Source organism: Syngnathoides biaculeatus, chromosome 6 (assembly GCF_019802595.1).
Source record: "Syngnathoides biaculeatus isolate LvHL_M chromosome 6, ASM1980259v1, whole genome shotgun sequence".
NCBI lineage: Eukaryota > Metazoa > Chordata > Actinopteri > Syngnathiformes > Syngnathidae > Syngnathoides > Syngnathoides biaculeatus.
Genome location: NC_084645.1, coordinates 7250555 through 7270534, shown reverse-complemented (window position 1 = coordinate 7270534; position 19980 = coordinate 7250555). Strand labels below are relative to the sequence as shown.

The following is a 19980-nucleotide window of genomic DNA, read 5'->3' as shown; positions in this document are numbered from 1 at the left end:
CATAAGTCCCGACCGAGTACGACAATCACTACTTTAGTGTCCTCAAACATCCTTCCTTGACATGTATTGAAAATCAAATATAGGGCTTACCTTCGTGCAAACATAGCTGATCCGGTTGATTTTAGATGGATTCAGTTGATCATGCGATCTTCCACAAAGTTTGATCCATTGAAGACATTTTTTGTACTCTGTCTTCTGTTCCGGTTGATTTTAGATGGATTCAGTTGATCATGCCGTCTTCCACAAAGTTTGATCCATCGAAGACATTTTTCGTACTCGGTCTTAGGTTTTGGAAAGGGTACGAATTTAACTCCACCAACTAGCCTATCAGGATACCTGTCGTCACTATTACAAAGTCCGTGACTACACCTCTTAACCATATCTATTGTTAAGGAACCCAAATACGTGATAAAACGCTAACAAAAGCTATACTGGACCATGCGACTTTGTCAGAGGTAATGGCGGACGCCAACATTTATGCAGATCTCTGGCCTCTGATTGGTCAGCGACGCAGATGACGCAATTTCTACAGAGGGGTCAATTTGAGTGGGGTTGGACTTTCTTCCACTGTGGAGTTGCCCACAGTTAGAGGCGCCAAGCAGATATGCGCATACTTATTACCTTCTGGACTCGGTGTCTGTATGTGCCTTCGGGTTGGGGTATGGGTCCTGACTGTTGTATTTGCCTATGAACCAAATACCAGTTCAGGGTACCCACCCGTTTTTGAGTCCTAATTGGGGGGGCTAGAGGGTGCTTCCGCTGGGGTCTCCATCATTCTGCTGGGGAGCTTCAATGCTCACATAGTCAATGACAATGACACTGGAAGGGTGTGTGATTGGGAGGAATGTTTCCACCCCCCCACCCCCCCATCAAAACATGAATAGTATTCGGTTCTTGGACTTTTGTGTTCATCACGGATTGTCTATAACAAACACCATGTTCAAGCATAAGGGTGTCCACAGTGCACTTGGCACCAGGACACCCTAGGTCATAGTTTGATGACCGACTTTGTGTTCATGTCATCGAACTTGCAGCCACATGTCTCGGACACTCAGTTAAACAGAGGGACAGAGCTGTCAACTGATCCCCACCTGGTGGTGAGTTGGCTCCAATGGTGGGGCAAGATGCTGGTCTGACGTGGCAGACCCAATCGTATTGGGTGTGTCTGCTGTGAACGGCTGGCAGATTCCCCTGTCAGAAGGAGTTTCAACCCCACCTCCAGAATAACTTTGCTCATGTACCGGGGGAAGGAGGGGGCATTGAATCCAAGTGAACCAGTTTACCTTTTTTTTATTGCATAGGACAGTAAACATTTGCCAGGAACAAAAGATGTTGGATCTCAGACAGAGCCACCAAAGAAATGCAGTGTTGGCACACAACTGTCAATGCGGAGTCTTCAACCACATTACAGAAGTAGAGGTTAGTATTAGTCCAGAGTGTAGTTCAGTGGCATTCAAGTTACTCAAGACTTGCATTGTTTGCACAGAAGACGGTGTCATTATGATATTCCACTAATTCATCTGTCTAAATCTGCCTAGTTGTAATATAGATATATTTTATTACAGTTGTCCAAACTACAGTGTCCTCTGTGGATTTTGGCATGGCCACGGTTGCTTCTAAAGACCCACTTCATGTTCTAAGATCGTCATCAATAAAGCCACCATCTAAGAGATGGCGTCAGGAGGGAGAAGAGGAGGATTCTCTCATGAATAGCACACTAAATGTTTCTGCAGGACTGGACCTAACCCATGATTCTGAAAATTCTGTGACGGCTTTGACCGAGTCGACATCTATGTCGTGAGTGCTTGAAATTATTTTTATGCTTTTTTTCTCCCAGAAATGAAAGTTGGCATATTCAGCTATTTTTTTCTCTCCTTTTGCCTGCAGGGATGGTCAAAGTACCCCCACACAAGACATAATAAAATACATAGTGTTCGAGGACTGTCTACTACAGCTTTTCGAAATGTGTCCTCTATGCAAGCATCCGTGCACTGTTTAAACTAGAGCTGGTCATTAAGAACCTAATAATTCGATTCAATTTCAAATCTTAAGGCTGTGATTTGACTCAATTGAGTCTTATTGTTGCGATTCAATTCGATTAATTTAAATGATCCAATATCGATTCAGTAAGGAGTAAAAATCCACTTAATTGAGTAGATTTTGACAATTTAAAAACTTTTTTTTTTTTGCTGGAATGTAAATATATAGTACGTCACATCATATTTTTTAAACAACTCAAAATTAACTTGCACATAACTTGTTTGTATTGATGCAATACAAAAGTAAAAAAAAATACGGCAGTTCATAAATACTAAAAAGGTAAAGTGCATGTAACCTTTTTTTGTATTTTCTCTTAAATTGTAATGAAAAAAATGGACATATGTTTACAAGGAGTGCAAATGTTAAAACATGACAGCGCTCTCTTGAGTAATGTGCATTAAACAATATTTTACTTTTTTATTTTTTAAATTAGGGTTACAAGTGTTATTTGTACGGTGTTTAAAACTTAATTAAGTAGCATGTTTCCAGCATTGTGAGAGAAGCTAGTACTGGTACTTTCTTTGTTAAACCTTTATCAAACATTCATTAATTGCATTTGTTTGGTATTTTTCTCCCTCTGTGTGGCTTCTTTGTTGGGGGCTCTAGTTTGCAGAACCCGTCACATATTTCTGCTCGTTAGAAATGAAATTGAATATGATAGTTACATACGTAGGGCTCAGTCGTTCTTTGTCGAATGCTTTCAGAACCGCTCTTAAGTTGCGTGTACAGTTAAGACTATAACTTCTGGCAGATTTTTGTGTTAGAATCGCCTATCGTCCTCAGAGTATCTGTTAATTTCTGTGTTCTGGATTTACAGGGGAATCCACAATGACCCCATTTTAAAAGTAGAAGTCACTTGCTTCAGGGTGCTGCTGAGCCACTATTTGCTCAACTAGCTATTGTTTGGCTTTCGTCCATACAACACGAACCATAAGCAAAGCACCCCTCAGTGGCCAGGAGGTGAATCGATTCAGCTGATTTGCGCATTTTGATATTGAATTGCAAAATATAAAAATGCAATGCATTGATTTATTTGAAGTTTTTTTTTTTACCCACCCTTAGTTTAAATCAAAAGATGAGACATTTATCAAAATACAGCTGTGCACTTGTTGTGAGTACTGTACTTACAAAGTTGGAAAAGCCACCCTGTTATTCACAAGCCACGAGGTAGACGTTTACAGCTTTCTGCAGCAGTGTACATCAAGTGGAGCTTCTTTCGTCAAAGGCGATAGAGTAAGTGAATCATGAGTAAAAGAATGTTTTATATTCAAATCCATATTGTATTTTTTTTCCTGCCAACAGGTGGTCAAAGTGACGAATTTGCAAGGTTTTTGGTTCAACACCTTCTGTTGGCATGCCAGAATGTTTTTTTTGCGCTAGTTATTGTCCAAACATGGAAGATTAAGGAAGATGTGATGCTCCACCCAAAAAGAAAAGCTAAGCTTGGCAGTGACATGATGCCCCACTCTCCAGGTAATTGCTATTGAAATTTGATGAGTATAGGAAATGTTGAATAGAATTACAACCTTGGGTTCCAAACAACTCTGTTTACAAACAAATCTGGTTGCGTACAAAATATGTGGAAAACTTAGCTCTAGTTAGGATTTTTGGTGTGGGAGTGGTCTTGGTATGACTGAATGGAAGTTACAATGTTGTCCTACTTGTGCTGCCTGACGATCATTGACTGTGTGTTATGGGTGTAAGCTGAAAACTAGTTTGCTCCACGGCAAGGGTAGAAATCTGTTCGTGGTGGGAGTGCTTCCATTTCTTAGACCATCCAATCATAATTCCAATAGTAGCTGTGATTAACACCCATCCATCCATTTTCAAACCTGCTTATTCTCAAAATTGTGGTGGGAGTGCTATAGCTTATCCCAGCCAAGTTCAGGTCAAACGTGCAATGGTCACCAGTCAATCGCAGTATAGAAAAAGAAATTTCTTTTCATCCAAAAATGATTTACAGTATGTATATATTTGTTGAATTATTGTGTGACTTTAATAAAAAAAAAAAACAGTTAATTTGACCATCGTGTACGAATAGCTCCATGAAGGTATGTAAAATATTACCTCAGGTGAAGAATCTTTCGAGTTTTTAACCTTAAGACATTTTTGCAATTATCACAATATGGTATCAATTGGTCAAAACTACAACTAACTCATGAATTCCAGCGGACTGGGAATGTCAAATCTAGGCATTAAAATATCAGCAAAACCTAGATAATTTAAATCACGTACCTCTACTGAACAGAAGTTTAAAACATTTGAACTGCCTACCTAGCTTTTAGGGCATTGAAAAAATGAAACCATGACTGCAAATTAACTATTTTCAATGATCCCATTCAAACTCGGAAAGGTAAAGCAGGAGGAGGACTTGGCATTGAGTGGAGTTTTGCTGTGGTGGCTTTCTGTCGGTTCTCATGGGCATTGTGTTGCAGGCATTCATCTTGTACCTCGTCGGTGGTGGTTGCAGGGATTTGGCATTTTGTGGTGTTTTGTTCCATCCTTTGAAAGGAAGGAAGGTTACTGGTGCTAAGTGTGGTTGATTTTTGTGTCAGGGTGCTGGGTCAGTTGGGTTGTTTCCTCATGCATTGCCTTTTGGGTTCGTGGGTTTATGTTGGTCCATGTTGTGGGAATCCCCAAGTCGAATGTTCATTTTGGTCTGTGCTGGGGTGGGGTGGGGTGGACTTTCATAGTTTGGGTGGCCTTTATTTGAACCCTGTTTGTGTGTTTTTTTTTTTTTTTTTTTTTTTTTTTTTTTTTTTTTTTTTTCCCCTTCTTTCTCCAGGCCCGGCCCTCTGGGAGTCATTTCAGGCCAGGGTCGCTCTGATTCAGGCGGAGCCCAGCCCTTCTTCCCCCCCTCTTCCCTGTGGTCTGCCAACTGGTCAGGGCTCGGTCGAATCTGTAGGACTCTAGCCTCTTACTTCACACATACACTCCACTTTTTAATTTTTTTTATGGTCAAACTGTTATACTCCACACATTGGGCTTATTCAAAGCTCATTCTAGGTCCCATGTATGGCAGAGTAGGTGCCAAGCCAGTTGGTGACACATTTGTGCGTGTTCCGGCCTGACTGATCTGCACAGCAGGAGGGTGAGAAGGAAAAACAAAGCACGATGGCGACCGGGGAAGAGTGGCTTTACTGTTCCAACCACCTAGCTCAGCTGTGCAAGGAGAGAAGGAAGAGATAACCCTGAGCAGGACAACCTCGGCACGGAGAATAAGTCTCCCCTGGGTCTCCTGACCACGGTCACATGACTCCAGTGGGAAATGTTAGCATGGTATATTCGCAAAACCTGCTTTCGCATAGAATACCAATAGCGCGAAGTTTCCCAATCAGATGGTGATCTTTGGAGAAAATAATTTGTTAATTTCGCCCCACAAAATGCCAGGGAAAAATGCACAGTTAAAAATATGTGAATGAACATAGGATGTTTTTACTGCAGTGGGAGCGCTCATATTTTTTGAGTGCAACAGCAAGCAACTCTGCCCTTTTTGCCAGATGTCTGTTGCACATTTCACAGCTTCAAATCTTCACTTCATCTCACTCCCTTCTAACATGAACTTGGAATTTCCAAAAGGGACTAAACGTCGCAATCACAAGTCAGTAACTTTGAAAAATCACACAGAAAAGCAGATGCAGTTTTTAAACATAAATAAATAATGAAGCATCCAGAGACTAATGCTTGCATCATATCAACTGGCTTGGAACATTGCAGAGCGCAACAAGCCATACAATAAAGGATAATTTATTTAAAGGAATGCCTTCGTGATGTCGCTGAAATGTTGTCCTGAAAACAGAAATCTTGGTATCAGATCTTCAGTCGTACCACCACACTTTTGAACAGAGAATATTGGATATGAGCATAGCCACTGACCCACATTTGCATTCAGACCTCCAATCATGTGAGTATTTTAGTGTTGCATTAGGTGAGAGTTGGAGCATATAAGACATGACTTAGTTGAATTGGTAGTTTGTCTGTATGAGAGAGGACAGATTTATTTTTATTTATTTATTTTTTTTTTTTTCAAATTTTGGTCGTCTTTGTACTCTGTAAAAGTCTATTCTTATGTTGGTGTGTGACATTTACAATAAATCTTGCTGAGCAAAGGTATGTGTGTCGAGGGAATGATATTCATGTGTATGATGTGTATGTCTTTGCTGTAACACACTAAAAAATGTGGCTTTTCATCTCTTGACTGGTTGGCCACCCCTATAGTATAAACTCTGTCTTGTGCTGGAATCGCTTATAAAACAGGTTACGCTTTCATATCAACTCACAGGTTCTAACAGGTGTTCGGACTTAAAAAAAAAAAATAATAATAATAAAAAAAAAAGGAAAATCCTGCCACACCATTCATCAGTTGCACTGCCTTGATCATTTTCCCACATCCTGTCCTCTTTTCTGTCCCATTATCTAGTTGTCCTGGTTAGTTATTGCATGTTCCCCCACACTCAATTTACAAATAATTGCTGTAATTGTTACGTGTGTTCGGATATCTCGACCAAGGATGCTCATTGAGACACACCAGTGGATCCTGAAGGCAAGATATGGTCGATCGCGTGACAAAAGAAAAAAAAGTCAGCCCATCATCCATCCCCTCTCTTGATTGAGGTGTGCCCAATAGATTGGATGTGTCAATTGACAAACAGTTGGTTTGACCATGTTTACAATTATGTAGTCTATTACAAAAGAACACATTCACTTTCATTTATGCAGTGTCCCTAAATGCACCTGCGCACTCACACCTGCTGCTTGGCTGCCTAGTTTCATTCTAAAGAGCGGAATAGGAAATGCACCAGGTGGACGGACAATCTTTCATCAGCATGTCCAAACGTCCCTTTTAATATTACAGTTGATGTACCTTGTTTGTCAGAACTTCAAAATCGTATTAGATAGACCCAACAATGTGATGATTGGGAACATATATGTTGTGATGACGAAGCTCAAACAAAATATCGTACAGCCCTCGTGTGTGCATGCGAGACCTGCCATTAGTGAGCCCTTCAGCTTTACAGCAAGACGGTCCCAGTTTCTCATTCTGCTTGAGACCTTCTGAGTGGTTGTTTTGTTTATGCTTTTATCTTTTTTCAATTTTAAGTGGTCAAACATGAATGAATGAGCGTGTAGGGAAACTCCCTTTTAGACTTGTGATTAAAAACACTTTTGTTTTTAGGTTCATTTAATTCTCAAAGGAATCTCAAAGAAGGTTGAAGAAATCAGCATTAAAAAGGGCTACTAACCCTTTATTGGACTGCGACATCAAAAACTTGGCTAGAATTACTGGCAATGTGAACTTTCCCTCTAGTTATTGTCTTTCAGAGTGTTTGTTTTAATTGAAATGGTTGCACAGGATAACAATAGTCAAACTTTTCATTGTCAATGATTATGAGATTAAATGTAGATACATTGATTGGTGCATTAGTATCAACATATACTTGGAAAATGACCATGTTTTTGTCTTGTCTTTCTCAGCAATCCCTGCATTCTATCACCTGGAGAAGGAGCTGACCAAGAAGACAGTCCTTAAGGAAATTGCAAAGCTCAACACGCACCATCAGACCTTTTCGTTAGAGGCATTCCGCAGTGCGATTCTTAGATTCCCACTTATAGCCATAAATTGGAATGAAGTGCAGGTATGGTTCCTTGCGACCCAAGATTAAAATGTTCATCCAATTACTTTCTTGATTATCATGTACACGTTTTATTACATTATTATTTTTGTCCTGTCTGTCCTCGGCAGCATTGCATTACAATGAGAATATGAATAGAATAGAATAGAATAGAATAGAATGCAATGTCATCTGGGGAACCTCTTTTCAGACTGAGCTTTCCAAAAGCCAGAAAGGGGCAATGCAGAGCAAAGGCAGACTGGGACTGTGTTCTGTGTTTTATTTTTATCCAATTTATATTAGTCATTTTGAAATAAAGTAATAACATTGTGCTCTTCAGAACATAATGAAACACAGTCTTATATGGGCGTTTTTTTGTGTGTACCAAATATAATTGTAGAGTTGTTGAATTATTTTATGTCTCTCTCACAGTGTATGCAGATGACTTGCATGTCTTCCCTCCCTGTCTGGAAACATGCTACATATTCGAAGCATGACACAGGATGGGATTACAAATGTTTTTCTTTGAAGAAAGCCCCAGCACCACCTCACCAAACGTCTGGAGCCAAGATACCTTTAATGACTGAAAATGTTGAGCGGGGTATTTAACAATTTTTTTTGTCGTTAAATAAAAATTTCATTGAATGGTCATTATCACTGTGTATGTAGTTAACGCTGTTCTTTCCCCCAAAGAGCTAAGGGGCAATCATCTTCTTGGGGTAGAATAATAGTTGAAAAGTGCCACAAGTTGGTTGGCTCCATGCCACATAGATGGGAAGCTGAAAAAAAAAAAAACAAAAAAAAAACTGGTCATACAACTATATGTTGGTTTACTGATTCAAAGGAGGTGGCATGGTGGAAGCAGCTGTCGAGCATTGGCCTCAAAGTTCTGAGGACCGAGGTTCAAATCCTGACCCCCCGGCTGTGTGGAGTTTTCATGTTCTCCCCGTGCTTGTGTGGGTTTTCTCCGGGCACTAATGTTTCATCCCACTTCCCAAAAACATGCAATAATTGGAGACTCTAAATTGCGCAGAGATGTGATTGTGACCGTTGTCTATCTCCATATGCCCTGTGATTGACTGGCAACCAATTCAGTGTACTCCGCCTCCTGCCCAATGGTAGCTGGAATGGGCTCTCGCGACTGTCTTGATGATAAGCAGCTCAGAAGATGGATGAATGATTCAAAGGATTGGTAAACCTCAGAAACAAAAGTTAGCACAAAATGTTTTTGAGTTTAAGTTAACGGCAGACTTTTAATGCACCCCTTTCAATAAATTGCCAATTGCACAGCCTAAAGAGTGGGTATGTCACGAATGCTGCTGCTTGTTGATTTTCTGAGACTACTGCACATACTGGTAACAATTACAAATATAGTGACAACGTGGATTAAAGTGGTTAGTCACATTGTACTGTTATTATTTTGAATACAACTGTGGGTTGTACCTGTATCCATACGGTGCTGTGAAGAAGTACAGTATTCACTCCCCTTCTGATTTGTTTTCTTTCTGAATCACACACGGGTTTCAAATAATCAAACCAATTTTAACAGCTCTCAGAACTTGAGGAAATGGAAAAGGCAGTTTTCAAATGACAATTCAATTTATTAAGGCACACACAAAAAAAAAAACTTCTGACCCACTTTGTGAAATGCAAATGCCCCCTAGTTTTAAATTATAAAGTCACTGTGACTAACCACAAATTTGGGAAAGGTAAGTCTAGAAAAGGATAAAAAGTCATTTCCAAGGTTTTGGGGCTCCTGTGAACCACTGTCAGAGCAATTATCCATAATTGGGAACAGTGGCAAACATTCGCTGTAGTGGACGACCAACTAAAATTACAAGAGTGTGATGACGACTCGTCCAAAAGGTCATGAAAGAACCTTGAACAACATCGAAAGCCCTGCAGGCCTTGCCAGGCTCAGTTAAGGTCAGTGTTTATGACTACCATAAAAAAATTGGCCAAAAATGGCCTCCATGGGAAAGTTCCCTGGCAAAAAAAACTGCTGTCAGCAAAAAATACAAAGGCTCATCTCACATTTGCCAAAACATCTTGATGATCCTCAAGTCTTGGAGAATCATTCTGATTGACGAGTCAAAAATTGAACTTTTCGGAAGGTGTGTATCCAGTTAGAGCTGGAGAAAAAATGGCATAGCATTTGATAAAAAAAGAACATTATGCCAACAGTGAAGCATGGTGGGGTTACTTTGCTGCCTCAGGACCAGGACAACTTGCTGTAATTGATGGAACAATGAATTCTGCTGTGTATCAGAAAATCCTGAAGGAGAATGACCATTAGTTGGTGTCATCAAACTCAAGCACTCTTTGATTATGCAGCAGGACAACCATCCAAAACACACCAACAAATCCACATATTCATAGCTAAAAAAAAAAAAAGAAAAAAACTAAATGCATGTTTTGGAGTGCCAAGTCAAAGTCTGGATTTAAGTCCAATTGAGAGGACATGCGGTGTGACCTTAAACGGGCAGTTCATGCTAGAAAACCCTCCAAAAACTCATTGCCAATTATCACAAAGCCTTGATTTCAGTTTTTGCTGCCAAGAGTTGCATAGCCCTTTATTAGATTCAAGGGGCAATAACTTTTTCACAGATGGTCAGAAAATTTTGGAATTTTTTTTATGCCTTAATTCAATTACATATTTGAAAACTGCATTTTCTATTTCCTTGGGTTGTCACTGAGTCATGTTAAAATTGGTTTGATGATTTGAAACCTTTGTGTGTGATAGATATGAAAAAGAAACAAATACTTTTTCATGAGACTGTATATTCACGCAGGCTGCCAGTTGAAATTTCAAACACACACCAATCTCGGCAGTCTAAAGCAAGGGTGCCCAGACTTTTTTTGATGATGCTCCCAATGTTTTGTTATTAATGTTATGTGATATACTGTATATAAATATATATGTATATTTAAAATACAGAATTTTCTTTTCATGCACTGTATACTCTGGGCTTTCATCCTGGTTAAGGCTGTGCCAAGGTGGAATGTTAAACTTACACACCATCTCATCCTACACTTTCTTCTATGGCTTCAGACCAGACCTTTCCCACTCGGAAAAGAGAAAATCTTGTCCAGTTTAACCACTTTTTCTTCGATTATTCACATACTCTGACAGTCATTGCATCTTAAAACAACAGCATTTATTTTTTAACTTTCGCTGTTAATATCGAAAGTAAACTTCAGCAGCATGTCTAACTCGTCTTTGCTCTACGTGTCCCAGACTGTGTTGCGAACTAAAGCAGCGTTGGAGGACGCTGTCATTATAAAACACATTGATGGGCTGCGTAAGTACTGTAATATTTGTAATTATGAGTGTATGTCGGCGTAAGGTAAACTAGGAAAAAGAAAGTGTGGTGGAGCAGCGGTGTGGCTGTGGAGTTTTTGACCAACGTATTCAATAGAATAGCTCCAGGGAGAAGACATAGTGAGGGTGGATGACTTCAAATACTTGGGGTCAACATTACAGGGCAATAGAGACTGTGGTAAAGAATTGAAGAAATGGGTCCAAGCGGGGTGGAAAAGTTGGCGGAAGGTGTCAGGTGTTCTATGTGACGGAAGAGTATCCGCTAGGATGAAGGGCAAAGTTTATAAAACAGTGGTGAGGCTGGCCATGATGTATGGATTAGAGACGGTGGCACTAAAGAAACAACAGGAAGCAGAACTGGAGGTAGCAGAAATGAAGATGCTGAGGTTCTCACTTGGAGTGAGCAGGTTGGATAGGATTAGAAATGAGCTCATTAGAGGAACAGCCAAAGTTTGAGGTTTTGGAGACAAGGTTAGAGAGAGCAGACTTGGATGGTTTGGACATGTTCAGAGACGAGAGAGTGAGTATATAGTAGGTAGTAGGGTGCTGAGGATGGAGCTGCTAGGCAAAAGATAGAGAGGAAGACCAAAGAAAAGGTTGGTGGATCTTGTGAGGAAGGACATGAGGACACTGGGTGTTATAGAGAGGAGATTGCACGAGATAGGCTTAGATGGAAAAAGATGACGTGTTGTGACGACCCCTAAGGGGACAAAGAAAAAGAATAAGATGATTTATTTTAACAGAAAATTATCGTATCCAATCAGAGTGTAGTCTAGTACAAGGGTTTTGTCATGTACGCCGCCGCTACCGCCATAGATTGGGATCGACGTGAACACTCTAGCCCGTTCATTTCTTGACCGATTGTTTTGAAATTTTACCACAAGATTACCATGGGCCAAATGCTTCACCGAATAACTTTGGCCCACCTGGCTAAATTTTTGATAGGTTAAATTGCTTAACTTATTCGACAGTTTATTCAATTTCGGAACCTGTTTGAGAGGCTTTACTTCAATTAAATTTTGTATTTTGTGTGTCGATAGTACAAGAGTAGAGCAACCATATGATACCTCACTTGATACACTTAACCTATTATTAATCAGATAAAATTGGGAATATGTGATATTATTCCTGACATAATTGTTCATTAATGGAGTCATTTGGCCATAAAAATGTTCTTGCAAGTAATTTTTGGCAATTTTAATGTTTATTAAAATAGGTAAAAAATGGTTAAAGTATGTCGTTCCTGGCGAAAAACAAATGTTTTATTCAATCAAAAGATTTGGTCATTCTGAACAAGAAAAATAGTGATAATTTTGTACATAAACCTATCATTGTCCACAAATTTACACACAGTTATTAAAAATGTAAAACAACGTTCGTGACAGATGAGTATCACGAGGAACGATAGCTGGCTATCGACAAGTGCAGTTTAATCTATATTCTGATGTTGCAAGGTTCTGATTGTTTACTTCCTCTAGATCAGGGGTGTCAAAAATATTGTAGTTGCGATTTTCCTCTGAGGGCTGTTATGATTGTGAAACAATATTTTTTTATTTGCCTCATTATATTTTCACATACAATTTATGACATAGTTTTGGAATAAGAAATCAAGGTAAATGGGCTTTTCGGCTATTGTTCATGTTCGGTAAGACAAAAATGCTTGCAATATCTCAGTTGTCATTTATGACATGTCAATTTGAAATTTTAACAAAAATCCTGGAAGTTGACACGATTTGCCTTTGTGGGCCACATAAAACCATACGGTGGGCCAGATCTGGCCCGCGGACCTTGAGTTTGACACCTGTTTTCTAGATACTTTGTTGTCAAGTAAACAAAAACGGCAATGTTTATCTGCAGCGTGTTGCTTTATGAGACAGAAAACATTGTTATCAATACTTTGAAATAGATCAGTGAATGAAACCCCGTGTGCTGCCTCAAAGAAACCAGTACTGGCTTCTTTTCACTTTTTTACAGTACATATGTGAATTGTGCCACTGAGTCACTCATTGATTCACATTGCAAAATGCCACAAACTGAACAGCTGTATGTTATACTTTCAATTTACATTGGATTTTTTATTGCAGATGCACACTGCAGAATATCTGTGAAGAGACTGCATCAGCATTGTGCAGAATTGACCCCTCCGTACAGGGCACTTAACCACGCCTCATGAAGTGACGTCATGCCACGTGCGCTGACGTCAGACAAACAATTAGGAAAAATATCGGCGCAGCAAGAAAGGAATAGAGCGAAACTGTCCGATTTACCGGCTGATTTCTCACTCGCATTCTTAGCTAACAGTGAAATATCGTTGAAAAGCAGACAGCTGGGCTTCAAGTATTTCAGCGAGGGGTATTTCAATGGTATTTACATGCATATCGACGGAAAAACCATTGATATTAGCGCGAGATCTTTCCAGAGTCAGAGGAAGACTGAGAAGCCACATAATATAATATAACCCAAAGGCGAATTCGTCATTGACAGTTTCCTATTTTCGTGTTACTTATCACACTTGTGTGCAGAATCTGTATGTGTATCTGTATAGCCGTTTGTGAATTACCATGTGAAGGAAAAGAAGGCGAGGCTTGATTCACGAGTTGTTTCTCTCGTTTTCTTTGTGTAACGTCACGCGCTCCCCTCAATAATTATTCTTGAATTAGTCCCGAACCTACGCAATTCCCGACCGAGTACGACAATCACTACTTTAGTGTCCTCAAACATCCTTCCTTCAGTCTTGGTGTCTCGGTGCACGTTGAAGGCTTTTAGGACTCACTAGTCCAGTTTAGCTTAGCTCGGTAGCCATCGAACAGAGACACGTTTGTGCAGTCAGATCATCGCAAAATATCGCTCAACACAGATCAAGTGTGTCAATCATTCACACTTAGCTATGTTATGCAAGCGAAGAACTGCTAATTCATTTATAGGAGACATAGATTGAAAATCAAATTTAGGGTTTATCTTCGTGCAAACATCTGTTCCGGTTGATGGATTCAGTTGATCATGCGGTCTTCCTCAAAGTTTTATCCATCAAAGACATTTTTCGTACTCGGTCTTCTGTTCCGGTTTATTTTAGATGGATTCAGTTGATGATGCGGTCTTACACAAAGTTTGATCCATCAAAGACATTTTTCGTACTGGGTCTTCGGTTTTGGAAAGGGTACGAATTGAACTCCACCAACTAGCCTTTCAGGATACCTGTCGTCACTATTATAAAGTCCGTGACTACACCTCTCAACCATATCTATTGTTAAAGAACCCAAATACGCGATAAAACGCCAACAGAAGCTATACTGGACCATCCAGCCAGCGTTGTCTGAGATTTGAGTCCGAGATTATGCAGATCTCTGGCCTCTGATTGGTCAGTGACGCGGATTGCGCAACATCCACGGAGGGGTCAATTGTGCACGCACGCAGTTAAGAGGGAACATTGATTGCTTTTTTTTTTTGCCACGCAGTCCCGAGATCGACCAAAACTGATCGTGATCGACGCATTGAGCACCCCTGGTATAAGGTCTTGAAGATTAAAATTTAGTTCATAGGTCCGCGTTTTCACTGTTTGTGTAATGGCCTAATGTACCCGATGGTTCAATGTTCGTCAGATTTTTCTGGTGAAGAGCAGAATTCATGGTTCTGTTACTCACATCAAATTGTGCAGATCCCGAAAGAGAAGACAGCCCCAGATCATCACACTACAACCACCATATTTGAAAAATTGGTAGATGTTCTTTTTCTGAAATCCTGTGTTACATTTACACCAGATGTAATGGGACAGACGCCTTCCAAAAAAGTTCAATTTTTGTCTCATTGGTCCATAGAATATTCTCCCCAAATTATTGGGAATCACTGTCAGGTTTATCACCCAACTACTGGAAGAAACACACAAAGAAACAGGACTTCTTTCAAATACTCATGAGGAGAATGTGATAGACGGACAAGTTACAATCTCCAAACCTGTCCTGAATCAGCCTCTCCCTTCTGGCTCTCTTAACTGCCTCTCTCAGGGCCCACCTACAAAGTCACTGGGGGGAGAGGGAACTGTAAACAGACTGCAATGCGAACAGATTTTTGCAAAAAAAAAAACAAAAAAAAAAAAACAATAAACGTTCCTTTGGACTCCTCAAGGGGATGGAAAGTCTTCAATGCGTCTTTTGCTTATATTATACAGTTTATTAAGCTGAATTCGAATCTAAATCAGATATAATGGAAACATTTGTATTTATCAATTATTGGCAAAAATATATCGCACATTGACGAATTCCCCCCAAAAACTCGAGCACGCAGTGGAAAATTCTGAGAGGATGCGTGACGTCACAACAAGAAACTCAAACATGGCGCACGACAAGAACAACAATAAAGTTTCTTTCGGCTTATCCCATTAGGGGTCGTCACAGTGTGCCATCTCAGATGAACACTCATATTGGTTTGGCACAGTTTTTATGCCGGATGCCCTTCCTGACGCAACTCCTCTCGGGGAGTGGAGACGAACTCACGACCCCTGGTTTATTAAACCAATGCTCTAACCATTGAGATATGGGGCCTCCCCTAAGTGCAACAACGACAATGAATTTTGAATTACTCAAGCAACGAAGATGATTGAAGGGTCTCCTGAAGATGATGAATAATACGAAGTATATAAAGGCATAAAGGTTATCAATTTGAGCAGGGTAGACAGAACATGTGTTCAAATGCAAATGAAGAAGATGGCCATGAAGGTGTCAATTCAGCACTGGCAGCAGTCATCACAAATGAAAGCTTTGATTCAAATTTGGTAAATTATGGACATGGGTGTCAATCCATTCTGAGTCACCTCCTGGATTTCTTCAAGAAAATCATTCAAATATTGTTCAACCGAATTTGGTGTTGACCACAAAACAAGGCAACAACAAACAGTTCAAAATCCCCAAAGTTGCATAATATTGGCCACAACTGAATGCTTCTTGATTTGAAAAATGGAACCCCGCCGATGTTGATGCACAAATGTATTATGCCGTCTTCACTGTTACACACATTTGGAGCTAAAATTCTTCTTATACCAGATTCAAATCCATAATATGTGTACTGTCCATCGCATCTCTCCACATAAAAAGCATTTCTGGGAGTGCGCATTAATGTATGTGCATCCTTTGGAAGACGATGTCCATCACATCCAAGAATATGAAGTAGCTTATTCAATGCTGCTCTGGAACACTGATGCTTTGTTGACCAATCATCATCTTCCACATCCAGTTCTTTCTACTCGGATACTTCAGAATCAGAAGAAAGAACATAATCATGATATCCATAATCCCCATACTCTGTTCGCTGAGAGGCAGACGCTTTGAGCTGTTCGGGCTCTGAATGAAGCTGAACTAATGAGTTTTCAGAAAAATGCTCATCTTCACTGCTTGTATTAAGCATGGACTGCACTGCAGCCTCACACACCCTCCATCTTCTGTGATGGTAAACCATCCGTAGATCTTAATATCTTGGGTTCTAGTTAAGTTAAACAAAATGGTATTAATACAGAGATGTAGAGTTCTAGCTATAAATACTCAAATACAGTATTACTGTATTACAGTATCATTAAAAATTGGAATGGATTACGGTGCTGTGGATTGGATTAATATAAACCACTACAAATATTAATGTTCATGCACATATCATTTTGAATCTACTTTGAAGCCAATAATGAGTAATCACTTTTAGAAACTCCTTCAAACTAGGGGTGGCTGTTTCAGAAACAGCACATATTCAATTGCAGTATTATGATTGGGAAATTAACTCCATCAATAATATTTTGGATTAAGAATGTCTGCCAAACAGCATCAAATTGTTCATTTAATCCCCTCCTAAAATATCATAAAATGTTATCCAATACCTGCTGCACATACAGTACATGTGTCATGCAAACAAACAGTATTGTCCATTATCTGATTTCGAGATAACTTGTCTCAACATAAAAGAGCACAAAATACTTTCAAATTGCTCAAAATATACTGGTAGGTTTCAATAGAATTAATTATTAATTTACATTAATAATTGTTCACTTTCTTACCTTAACTTTTTAATTTTACTACCCTTTATAAAGTTAGTTTCAAACATGACAAAGTAGTCTTTAAATATATCTTTATCAAAAAAAATTCCAACAACAAACTAAACTGTCAATATAATATCTTCATGGGCGCTACGGTGGATCAGCAGGTAAAGCGTTAGCCTCACAGTTCTGAGGTCCCGGGTTCAATCCTGGACCCGCCTGTGTGGAGTTTGCATGTTCTCGCCGTGCCTGCGTGGGTTTGCTACGGGCACTCCGGTTACCTCTCACATTCCAAAAACATGCAACATTACTTGGACACTAAATTGTGATTGTGAGTGCAGCCTGTTTGTCTCAATGTGCCCTGTGATTGGCTGGCAACCAGTTCAGGGGTACCCCACCTCTTGCCCAATGACAGCTGGGATGGGCTCCAGCACTCCCAGCGACGCTCATAAGGATAAGCGGTGAAGAAAATGGATGGATGGATATCGTCATGATCCTACAGAGTTATTTAGTACAGGTGGAATACTTTAAAGCAGCATATGTTGATAAAATGTCAATAGAACAATGTGGTATCAAAAGAAAGGGTTTCATTCACTGATCTATTTCAAAGTATTGATAACAATGTTTTCTGTCTCATAAAGCAACACACTGCAGATAAACATTGCCGTTTTTGTTTACTTGACAACAAAGTATCTAGAAAACAGGTGTCAAACTTAAGGTCCGCGGGCCAGATCTGGCCCACCGTATGGTTTTATGTGGCCCACAAAGGCAAATCATGTCAACTTCCAGGATTTTTGTTAAAATTTCAAATTGACATGTCATAAATGACAACTGAGATATTGCAAGCATTTTTGTCTTACCGAACATGAACAATAGCCGAAAAGCCCATTTACCTTGATTTCTTATTCCAAAACTATGTCATAAATTGTATGTGAAAATATAATGAGGCAAATAAAAAAATATTGTTTCACAATCATAACAGCCCTCAGAGGAAAATCGCAACTACAATATTTTTGACACCCCTGATCTAGAGGAAGTAAACAATCAGAACCTTGCAACATCAGAATATAGATTAAACTGCACTTGTCGATAGCCAGCTATCGTTCCTCGTGATACTCATCTGTCACGAACGTTGTTTTACATTTTTAATAACTGTGTGTAAATTTGTGGACAATGATAGGTTTATGTACAAAATTATCACTATTTTTCTTGTTCAGAATGACCAAATCTTTTGATTGAATAAAACATTTGTTTTTCGCCAGGAACGACATACTTTAACCATTTTTTACCTATTTTAATAAACATATTAAAATTGCCAAAAATTACTTGCAAGAACATTTTTATGGCCAAATGACTCCATTAATGAACAATTATGTCAGGAATAATATCACATATTCCCAATTTTATCTGATTAATAATAGGTTAAGTGTATCAAGTGAGGTATCATATGGTTGCTCTACTCTTGTACTATCGACACACAAAATACAAAATTTAATTGAAGTAAAGCCTCTCAAACAGGTTCCGAAATTGAATAAACTGTCGAATAAGTTAAGCAATTTAACCTATCAAAAATTTAGCCAGGTGGGCCAAAGTTATTCGGTGAAGCATTTGGCCCATGGTAATCTTGTGGTAAAATTTCAAAACAATCGGTCAAGAAATGAACGGGCTAGAGTGTTCACGTCGATCCCAATCTATGGCGGTAGCGGCGGCGTACATGACAAAACCCTTGTACTAGACTACACTCTGATTGGATACGATAATTTTCTGTTAAAATAAATCATCTTATTCTTTTTCTTTGTCCCCTTAGGGGTCGTCACAACACGTCATCTTTTTCCATCTAAGCCTATCTCGTGCAATCTCCTCTCTATAACACCCAGTGTCCTCATGTCCTTCCTCACAAGATCCACCAACCTTTTCTTTGGTCTTCCTCTCTATCTTTTGCCTAGCAGCTCCATCCTCAGCACCCTACTACCTACTATATACTCACTCTCTCGTCTCTGAACATGTCCAAACCATCCAAGTCTGCTCTCTCTAACCTTGTCTCCAAAACCTCAAACTTTGGCTGTTCCTCTAATGAGCTCATTTCTAATCCTATCCAACCTGCTCACTCCAAGTGAGAACCTCAGCATCTTCATTTCTGCTACCTCCAGTTCTGCTTCCTGTTGTTTCTTTAGTGCCACCGTCTCTAATCCATACATCATGGCCAGCCTCACCACTGTTTTATAAACTTTGCCCTTCATCCTAGCGGATACTCTTCCGTCACATAGAACACCTGACACCTTCCGCCAACTTTTCCACCCCGCTTGGACCCATTTCTTCAATTCTTTACCACAGTCTCTATTGCCCTGTAATGTTGACCCCAAGTATTTGAAGTCATCCACCCTCACTATGTCTTCTCCCTGGAGCTATTCTATTGAATACGTTGGTCAAAAACTCCACAGCCACCTCTCCAAATTGCGTCCAAATTTCCACTGGTATGTCATCAGGACCAACTGTGTTTCAGTTTTTCATTCTGTTCAGTGCCTTTGTAACTTCTCCCTTACTGATCAATGCCACTTCCTGGTCATTCACGCTTGCCTCTTCTACTCTACCTTCTCTCCCATTTTCTTCATTCATTAACTTCTCAAACTACGCTTTCCATCGACTGAACACAGTACTGGCACGAGTCAATATATTTCCATCACTATCCTTATTCACCTTTACTTGCTGCACATCCTTCCTATCTCTATTCCTCTTTCTGACCAACATGGTCTTTTTTCTAGCCTTTTTTCGTATCTAACCTGGTCGTTATATGCCTCTTGTTTAGCCTTCACCTTTGCCCTACGACGCATCTCAATGTATTCCTTTCGCCTCTCCTCAATGCTCTCCGTGTCCCACTTCTTGTTCGCTGATCTCTTTCCTTGGATGACTTCCTGTATTTTGGGGTTCCACCACCACGTCTCCTTCTCCTCTAGGTGCCAGAAGACACCCCAAGTACTCTCCTCCCTCCCTCT

General features: G+C 39.8%; 1 long non-coding RNA gene across 1 annotated transcript; it reads left to right on the top strand.

Moving 5' to 3' along the window:
- The first annotated feature begins 2002 nt into the window (after positions 1 to 2002).
- On the top strand, positions 2003 to 11637 carry LOC133502131 (uncharacterized). The gene is made up of 4 exons (XR_009795369.1): positions 2003 to 3273; positions 3343 to 3513; positions 7516 to 7676; positions 8085 to 11637. It is a non-coding gene; the product is annotated as an uncharacterized LOC133502131 (long non-coding RNA).
- Positions 11638 to 19980: the final 8343 nt, after the last annotated feature.